The sequence below is a fragment of the Mus pahari genome, chromosome 19, assembly GCF_900095145.1.
Source record: "Mus pahari chromosome 19, PAHARI_EIJ_v1.1, whole genome shotgun sequence".
NCBI lineage: Eukaryota > Metazoa > Chordata > Mammalia > Rodentia > Muridae > Mus > Mus pahari.
Window position 1 is genome coordinate 63790390 of NC_034608.1, and position 8566 is coordinate 63798955.

Sequence of the window (8566 nt, forward strand, 5' to 3'; positions counted from 1 at the left end):
TTCTTCTTCTTCTTCTTCTTCTTCTTCTTCTTCTTCTTCTTCTTCTTCTTCTTTCTTCTCTTCTGATAAAACAATAATTTTAATGTTTTCTATGCATGTTAACTTGCAAGAAAGGAATTAGTACTCACAGGCAAATTCAACTCAAGGATTAGCAAGTAGGAGTCCATACTTCACCTGTCAACTGCAGAAAGTCTTCGAGAGTCTTGCAAAGCCAATGGACATAGACGTTCCTGGGATGTCTGAGCTGAGACAGACTGCAGAGATCACCATCCTCAGGCGATCCCTGGATGACATGAAAGAAGTGTAATTCACAGCACTGGCCCGGCTTGACCCTGGACGGCTGACTCTACGCCAGTGAGGGGTCTCAGATGTACAGCTCAGACTGTGCCACGCTGGTGTACTGAGAGGCGTCCATAGATGGGAAGTGTAGTTTCAGAAAGGGCCAGTTTGGACCTATGCTTTTCTACATGTGACGGGACATGAGGGTTCTTTTTTGAGGAATGTCCTTCACATGACATTGCTGGTAGCTGGGTTTGCACTGAGCTGAATAGACAAACTGTAATCCAGAAGCTTCTACGTTCCCTAGATCGATCCATCTGTGCTGCAATCTTTTCATAGATTTATTGCTCTTTGTCCAAAAGGATAAATGCTTTGATCTTTTCCTTATCTATTTATTTTTTATATACACACATATATATTATATATCTACGTGTGTGTGTGTGTGTGTGTGTGTGTGTGTGTGTGTGTGTGTGTCTGAGGCAAGGTAATTCTGGTCGGCTGTGAACTTGCTGAGGAAAGCCTAGAGCTTCTGCCCCTCCTGCCTCTACCTTGAGTGCTAGGATTACAGGCATGTGCCAGGTTTATGTGGTGCTGGGGATTGAACCTAGGGCCTTGTGCATGCTAGGCACTTTACCAACTGAGCCACATCCCCAGCTCCACTGAGGTCATTTCCTCTTCAGACCTTACTATCAGGAGATGATATGCACCCGCTGTACAAATCTGCCCCAGAGACTGGAGTGTCTGGGATTTGCATACTGCGGGGGCCCTGGAAGCCATCACTCCCTGTGGATACTGAAGGAAGCTGGCACCTTCTTTCAGGAGTCCTCCGCCTCAGAGCCCTATCAAAAGTGACCCGCAGCTCACACACTGTGATGGGGATGGGAGAAAGCTGGAACAACACCAGAAGATGCAGGGGGAAACCTTAGAATGACCCACTCACTGTCTTAACTGGTGTTTTATTGCTGTGAAGAGACACCATGACCAAGACAACTCTTACTTAAAACAAAACCAAAAAGCATTTAATGGGAGGCTGACTTACAGTTTCCAAGGGTTAGTCCATTATCATCAGGGTGGGGAACATGGTCTCACCGACAGCACAGCGCTGGAGGAGGAGCTGAGAGCTTTACATGTCAATTTTCAGACAGCAGACTGTGGTCGATGTGTGTGTGTGTGTGTGTGTGTGTGTGTGTGTGTGTGTGTGCTCACGTGCAGCTGGTGAGTGTTTTTAAAATCTCAAAATCTACCCCCAATGACATAGCTCTTAATCCTTCCAAATACTTCATCAACTGGGGACATGCATTCAAATAGATGAGTCTGGGGTGGGGGGCATTCTCATTCAAAGCACCACACACCAGTTTTAACTGGAATCAGGCTGACTGTGCTTAAGTAGCAGCAGTGTGCAGAGTATGATTAAACCCAAGTGGTGGATAAAGAGAAATTAGGAGCTCGACCCACACTTCTCTGAATAAATGGACTGATTCTTTGAATTCTTCTCATTGCTTCCTCCCTTGCTTTTTTTCTTTTAAAACAGGGTCTCACTATGTAGCCTTGGCTGGCGAGGAAATCCCTATTAAAGACCAGACTGTCCTCTAACTCAGAGAGATCCATCTACCTCTGTCTTCCAAGTGCTGAAATAAAGGCATTAGCCACCATACCTGGCCATTGTATGTTTTAAAAGCAAACAAACAAAACCCCAAAGTTGCATTAGCTGTCTCATCAAAAAATAGTCTTTTGGTTTGGGTTTTTGTTTTGTTTTGTTTTGTTTTTGAGACAGGACCCCTCTACATAGCCCTTGGCTATCCTGGAACTCACAGAAACTCTCGTGTCTCTGCCTCTGAGTGCTAGGATTAAAGGTGAGTGCGACCACACCCAGCCAAGAAATAATCCCAAAGGACGGCATGATATGAAAGAACTATACTGTAATCAGGAAACTACAGCTCCTGTCTGTGGCCAGGAGCCTGCTTTGTCCGGCTACAGCTGGTCGCCACTGGTTGCAGCCTCTTGGAATACAGTCAAGCAAGGGAAGCAAATTCTGAGGCTTCTGGGCATCCCTTCCTTGGAGACTGCACACTGATGCCAGGAACAGAGTTACTCAGTTCGTACCTACCTACTAGGATTGAGCCGCCTGGGCTTTTCCAGCTGAGCAACCACTGGGTTTCCTCATAAGCAGGGTTGGTTTGCTGAGTCCTGCAGCAAAGGAGTGCCTGTTTCTGGAGCAGCATGGAGCCAACATCTGAGGAATCCTTGCGGGTTCCCACAGAAAGAGTTCTCTGGGTCCGGCCAAAGAGAGCGCCCGCTATCCCAAAGCAAAAGGGAGTGAGCCCATTTCCTGGTTGTGGGGACCGCATGCCATTTTCAAAAATCCTCTGCCAATCAAGACAGGAAAAAAAAATGAAGTGAAGATTTCCAACTGCAGGGTGAAGAGCGGAATGGACGTGTCCTGAAGCACTCATGGCAATCACACCACGCTGTGTTGCAAAGATCTGAAACCACAGCTTTCAACATCTCCAAGAGCAATGAACTGCTTGCTGACATTTTCATACAATGAAGAATACCGCACAAATCGCTACCGTATGCTGGGGAGTGCATTTTTGCGTGAACATACACACGTGTGTACATGGAGGTCAGAGAGCAACTTGGGTGAAGTTTCTCAACAGCTGTCCACCTTGTTAAAATAGAGTCCCTAGACAGTTTAGAACGTGCCAAATAGACCAGGTTGCATGGCCAGGGAGCCACAGGGAGCCCCTCCCTCGCCAAGATCTAATAATGGCTGTGTTTGTTTGTATGTGTATAGTTGATTTACTTTAATGGCTGTTGTTTTTAACTACTAGAAAACAAATTACAGTTATCATAAAATTTCACGCTTAAATACTTCTGCATGCCTCTCCCAAATCTGGGAGCATGATGTATAATCGTGATTACATCATCACATCTAAAAATATTAGTAATAATTTCATATAATCTAATCTCCAGTCATAATCAACCTTTTCTCGTTTGTTCTAATGCAATATAGTTTTCTCGGGACTAGTATCTGAATAGAAGACCTCATGCACATGCAACAAGCACTCTTTCTCGGGGCTCCAACCCTAGCACCCCAATGTGTCTTTTATAGCTGCTTTTGTTCAGGCAGAATCTAATTATGAGTGACACCCTGTCTTTTAAAGCTCATAACTGCCCCTCTTCCTGCACCCCCCCAACTTTGATTTATTTTCATTTTTAATACCATGCCAGTTTACGCGCATGCTGAGTTGTTCTGGTTGTTCTTTTATAGTGTGATCTCACTTTACCTATCCTTTCTAGATGTTAGATCTGAAGCGTTTTGATCTGACTTAGGCAGGCCATTGTCAGAAACATTCTCGGGTAACATTTTTTATACATCTATTTATTTGGGAGGAAGGGGTTCGAAGCTGGAGTCAGTTCTTTCCTGCTGCTTGTGTAGGTTCTGGGGCTAGAACTTGGGTTATCACAGTTGGTGGCAAATGCCTTTAACCCGTGCAACCGCCGTGGCTCACCATTCGTAATGATTGCTTTATTTAATGTCACCCCACTGACCCGGTGCCTTTCCTCAGAAGTGAGTCACTAAAGACTGAGATGAGACTCCGGGAAGCCCACCCTGTTAGGTAGGTAAACATTCCATACCCTTTCAAACTGGTGTGTTTCATGATCTCTGAGCGAAGGATCTCCTTGTCAAAATTCCTGCAAAGACTACATGGTGGTCTCAAACGTCTGTCTTAGTGGTTTTCAAACCCTTGGAAACGGAGAATGCCCAAACCAGACAGGCATGCTTCCTTGAATGCCGTCAGTGGATCTCCCCAAGAAGGTAAACAAAGTTGGGAATGATAGGAATCCAGGCACTGCTCTGAACTGAGACCCAGTATCATTAACTTGTCTTAAAGACAGCCCTCCATCGGGCCAGGTCTTTAGACTGGGGCTTAGCTGTGTCTGGACAGTTGCATTTTTGAGATCATTGTGTTAGAGTCTTGCTTACTTTTATCAATAGCTGGGGCTGATTCTGCAAATTCCAAACTTGTATGGAAATACCAGCCAGACTGCATGGGCCACTCGCAATCACCTTTTTCTGCCTTCCTTATTCCCTTGAATGTTTGCCTTCCTGGAAACCTTGAATGAAAGAAAAATACAACCAAGAGAAGAGACTAAGGCAGATAATGTAACAGTTCTGATAACTTCTCTACCCAAACGTCTTACTGGCTTCTTAAAAGACTTGAAAGTGCTTCATCCACAATGAAAAGATGCTTTTGAAAATGTTACGTGATAAACCAAGGGTGTAGTGGTGCATACCTTTAATCCCAGCACTTGGGAGGCAAAGGCAGGTGGATCTCTGTGAGTTTGTGTGCAGCCTGGTCTACAGAGTGAGTTCCAGGACAGTCAGGGCTACACAGAGATCCGTATCTCAAAACCCAAAACCAAACAAACAAATAAAAAAAAAAAAAAAGTGTTGCGTGAATAGGTGAAGCTATCCTGGAGTTGCTTTGTGCTGATTGACATAAAATAATCGCGACAAGAACAGTGTGGTCCTTGACTTAAGTCCTACCCTTGCCTGACTTACCTTGGCTAGAGAGCTACAGATCCTGACTGCTGAGGCAGGGTATGTGTGAGGAGCCTGGAGAGCAGACCAGCGGGATGCTTCTCACTCGCAGACACTATGCCAGGCTGTACCGCACTCCACGGCTTACAAAAAAAATGTATAATGACGAGGGTGTGTCCGTGTGCCTTACTTATTATGTGCATGTGGAACTCCTCTGCTTCCATCCTGTCGACCCCAGAGGCTCAAACTCAGGCTTGGAAGCAAGCACCTGCTGACCCTTCTTACCACACATCTCCCCTTTCTTTGGCCCCGGACTTCCGAGACCCTAACACCCATGGGCCCTCTCTCAGACGAAGCCAGATGAGATGGTATAAGGATTTGTGCAATGGAAAAGTTCTTTAGTTGCTCAAGAGCTATTTGTTGAAGATCAATTATTAACTAACCAAGGCTGGAAGCTTTAAGAGGGGAAATAAATAACATCTCTGTTTTTCCACCCTGGCTTGAGCTAATAGAGAAGGGGAAAGCAGGAGATAGGCAGATGCAGATTAAAACGCCAGCTTTAACAGTATTAAGCCGAGGGAAGGCATGACTGTAGTCAAGTAATCCGGAGACTCAGACTGGTCACATTCCTGGTCCCAGGCTGTTCACAGGATAGATTGCTATTGGGTGGTGGTAGGTAGATAGCGATGTACGTTTCTTGCTGACTAACAGAAGAATCCAGAGGGAGCTATTCCTTATCCAAATTCCTATCTGATTTTCAAACCATTCTCACCTCTCAGCATGCATTCTCTTTAGGTCAGTATATAGCTCTACTGCTAGTGCATGATGACCTACAAAGATCTATAAGGTATGTCCCAGGTTGCTCTAAGGTCCTCTGAGCCAAAAAAATCTCCCCCTCCACATATACCTCTAGGTTAGACTTGAGCCCTGCTAATTGTGCAATTCTTAATTCCAAATGAATATCAAGCTTGTCTAAATGTTGTAGCATGCAACAAAGAGAAGATTCAAATATAAAAGTAGGACCAGCCGGCATCGGGGCAGTGGTGGCGCACGCCTTTAACCCCAGCACTCGGGAGGTGGAGCCAGGTGAATTTCTGAGTTCGAGGCCAGCCTGATCTACAGAGTGAGTCCCAGGACAGCCAGGGCTACACAGAAAAACCTGTCTCAGGAAAAAAAAAAAAAAAAGGAGGACCAATACCCTTTGCTGAAATTGGGTTTCATTATGTTGCCCAGGCTGGCTTTGAACAATCTTTCCGCCCCAGACTCCCAAGTGTTGGGATTACAAGAGTGTACAACCATAGGACCAGTGGTTACAAGAGAGAGCATAGGCACACTGCTCTACTTTGAAGCCTGTTGAAGAAACTGTGTTTTCTGTTGTCCACAGTAAAAAGTATAACAAGCAAGGCATGGAATTAAATGGCACATCATTTAATTCTAGCACTTGGGAGGCAGAGGCAGGCAGATCTCTGAATTTGAGGTTAGCCTGGTCTACAGAGCAAGTTCCAGGACAGCCAGGGCTGCACAGAGAAACCTGCTTTGGGAGAAAAAAAAATTATGTAGGATTACTGGCATGGATGTTGGGAGAGACCTGTGATGTCAGAACACATATTGGCACAAACTGTTACTGGAACAGTTAGGGAAGCCAGACAGAGCATGGGTGTCCAGCAGCAGATCCACACGGATCTGCAAGGTAGTGGCTGACGAGCAAATTAGTGAGGTTTCAGAGGAGTGTGGAGAAAGTAGCAGAAGAACGGGGTTGGAGTGACATCGGGTGACACTCCCAGATGAGAAGCCAGAGAAAGAAGTACAACAAATGCAAATAAGGGGCCAGGGAAGAGGAAAAGGGTGTCCTTTCTACCAAAGCAATCAGGCAGTTCAGAGAAACGACGCCATCAGACCTCACAAAACCCAAGAGGAATGAGAAAGCCTTTTGGAACTGAATAAGATGCTGTCCAGCCACACCAGGCTCTCCGACACCAGCTTTTGATGTGAGCAGTCGGGACCTAGAGATGGCTTGCACTTCTCTCCTGCTGCCGTTTGTCTGTCAAGGATGTTTGCTGCACATTTATTCTGTAAGCTCTACTTTCCCAACTCAAAATAACCAACAACAACAACCAATCAAATCTAGCACTGGAACCCAGTAAGCAAAAAAAAGCAAATGTGGTAAATTCTCTTTGCAGATCCTGTTTGACCGAGCTGAGTGACCAACGATAATTTGTTTTCCATTTGTCAAATGTATGTTCATAGAATCACACTCAGAGAGCAGAATTACGGCCAAGTAAAGAAAAAATTTAACCTTCACTGATTTATCTTGTGCGTGTTTGTGCTGGGGGTTGGTGTGTGTCTGTCTGTCTGTCTGTCTGTCTGTCTGTCTGTCTGTGTCTGTGTGTGTCTCTGTGTCTGTGTCTGTGTCTGTGTCTGTGTCTGTGTCTGTGTCTGTGCATGCATGTGTCTGTGTACAGAGGCTGGAGATGAACCTTAGGTGTTGTTCCTTGAGAGAAATTCACCTCGGTTGTTTGAATCAATCTCCCAGGCCTGGGCCTTACCATGTAGGCTAGGCCGGCTGACCAGTGAGCTCCATATCTCACTATATGTCTATCTCCCAGCCCTGGGACTACAAACTTGTGTCACCACATCTAGCTCCTCCCACAGCGCAGGGGGAGAACTTCAGGTGCTCATGCCTGTGTGGCGAACACTTTACTGACTGAGAATAGCGCTTCCCTTTGGCTACTTTGTGAGGTCTTTTGTCTTTCGCCTCCTCTACTCTTCTCTACCCTTTCAACTCCCTAACACTAGAGAGGAGAAAAGAAAGGAGAGAAAGGAAAGGAGGTGATTGTCTTGTTAAACTACTTCCTGCTGGTTAGGGGTACTGAGTTCTGTGGGGCAAGTTTGCTCTTTGCCATCAGGGTATCTAATTTCTTCTTTGCACATGACTACTTAACCAAACCCGACCAAAAAGCACCAACAGCAACCAATCAACAACCAACAACCCACCCTGACTCTCTCGGAGTCCTACCATTTATACAGCTTCTGAAAGGTCCCCAGAATCCCCAGGGTCACATCATCACAGAAACTATCTGCTGGTGGCCAAATCATGCCTCTGCTACACCCTGAGGCAAATCTTTAGTCAGCTGCTCTGGACAACTTTAAGCAGTCCTACATTCCACGCCTAGGATTAAAACGAAAATATATTCTTATTTCTGTGTTTTTTAAAGAACTTTTAAGGAAAATCATCACTACAACTGAGCTCCTGTAAAGAATTTGTAATGTATTTTTTAAATTTAATTTGTATATTTAATCGTGCATGCCAGGCAAACATACTACAATTGGCCGCCACCCCCAAGGATCTTCCAAGCTCCATTAGAATAGCAACAAGGAGAGATTTTTGATGTTCATTGTTAATGCTAACCAACCAATAATGGCTAAAGACATGTGCTGACAAAGACCATTTGAGGCTATTGAAGGTTACCAGCATAGACTGCTTTGAAGAAAATTCACTTCATCTGGCACGGGTACGCAGCTAGCAACACTTGGCTATTTTTACATCTCCCTTTCCCTGAATTGTACCGGGCTGTGGCCCGCCCTTATCTTTGGGGGATGTGGTATTTTCAGTGCTTCTTTGAAGCCATCTTTGCTTGGGTATCTTCAGCCTCTTTGGATGGAAAACAACACTCCAAGACAGCATCTGTCCTCTGGTGGAGCCAGTGCTAGGAGATACCCTCTTAAAGCTGTGTTGTCTTA